The sequence below is a fragment of the Hibiscus syriacus genome, unplaced genomic scaffold (assembly GCF_006381635.1).
Source record: "Hibiscus syriacus cultivar Baekdansim isolate YM2019G1 unplaced genomic scaffold, ASM638163v2 tig00110597_pilon, whole genome shotgun sequence".
In the NCBI taxonomy this organism is placed as follows: domain Eukaryota; kingdom Viridiplantae; phylum Streptophyta; class Magnoliopsida; order Malvales; family Malvaceae; genus Hibiscus; species Hibiscus syriacus.
This window is the reverse complement of record NW_024062795.1, coordinates 4,175,143-4,176,737: the sequence shown is the minus strand read 5'-3', so window position 1 is coordinate 4,176,737 and position 1,595 is coordinate 4,175,143.

Here is a 1,595-nt window from a genome sequence, read left to right as displayed (position 1 = left end):
TATCGTCTGCCTTGGATGATCGAAAACGTTTGCATGGCGATGGTTCCAAATACACTTTGACAGGCTTTATTTGGGCCTTTAAGGTAAGAATTTTTATATAATGTTTCCAAAATTATAAGTAATTATTTAACAATTACTAATGTTTGTTATTATATTGTTTGTAGATTTGGATATTTGAGGCCTTTCCCGCCATGAAGACATATGCAATAAAAACTTCAAATAATATTCCCAGGGCTATTTCCTGGAAGAGGAAACGAACCTTGCAATGGGAAGATTTACTACGGTATACGACAATAAATAATGTAAGTTAACATAAATACTACCATATGTTTATAAACAAGTTATTACTAGTACACATTTAACTTTGTTTGAGCTTTTATATTGTTAGGAGGCCAACACTCCTCTACAGAGGCTGACACCCACGGAAGCTGAGCTTGCCACTGATTGGTGGCAAGCTAGTAAGCATTTTTTTGATGGAACGGTTGATGAGCAGCCTCCACTTCGGGAGCCATCACCTCGCCCAGAGCTATCACCCCACCCAGAGCCATCATCTGATTGACCCGGCTATACACCTCCACAACGACAGCCATCACCTATTCTGTCACATCATCGAGCCTCTTCTCCACCATCACCGCAAGATAGGCGACCGGCAAAGATGCCACGACGTTTATCTCCCTGTTCTCCACCTCCACCTCAACGGGATGAGTTAGGGGAGTTACGTGATGAGGTCAATGCCTTGCGTGAGGAGGTCGGTACTTTACGCAAAGACGATGGTGCATGGCGTGTTGAGGTGTCTACATTACGCGGTGAGGTAGCCGCTCTACGTGAGATGGTAGTATCGTTGCAGAATGAGGTTCATACTCTACGCAACGAGGTAAGTTTAAGATTTTTCATACTCGTAATTCATTCGGTTGCTGCCAATCTGTTTTTGTTAGTATTTGTTTTTGGTTTTGTTTTTGTCTTTTGGTTGAAGTAATGCAATCCATTCAAGTTTCAATTTGCAGAAGAAGAATAGTTTACTTTCGCAACACGAAATGACTATCGCAACGCGGAAATGGCTATCGCAATGCGAAATGAAAATTGCAACGACAAAATCGCAACGACAAAATCGCAACGCGAAATGAAATCGCAACGACAAAATCGCAACGCGAAATGAAAATCGCAATGCGATTTGTGTTTCGCGTTGCGATTTTGTCGTTGCGATTTCATTTCGCGTTGCGATTTTGTCGTTGCGATTTTCATTTCGCATTGCGATAGCCATTTCCGCGTTGCGATAGTCATTTCGCGTTGCGATTTTAAGTTTCGTGTTGCGAAAGTAAACTATTCTTCTTCTGGAATGTTATATATGTTGTCCTTTTAAATGTTTATATAAGTGCTTACTTCTGGAATGTTATCTGAGCATTTTGTGAACTATGATAGAATAATGATTTGGGTGAATACAATGCTAGTTTGAAACATATTTGTCTTTGTTTAATATCATGTTTGTTTATTTACTGATTTATGTATTAATTTTTTTTAGCGGCCCGATAAGGTGGATGCTTTACGTCGGGTTTTCCTTGCACGACGGAGTTCACGCATCAGACGACGTGGACGTG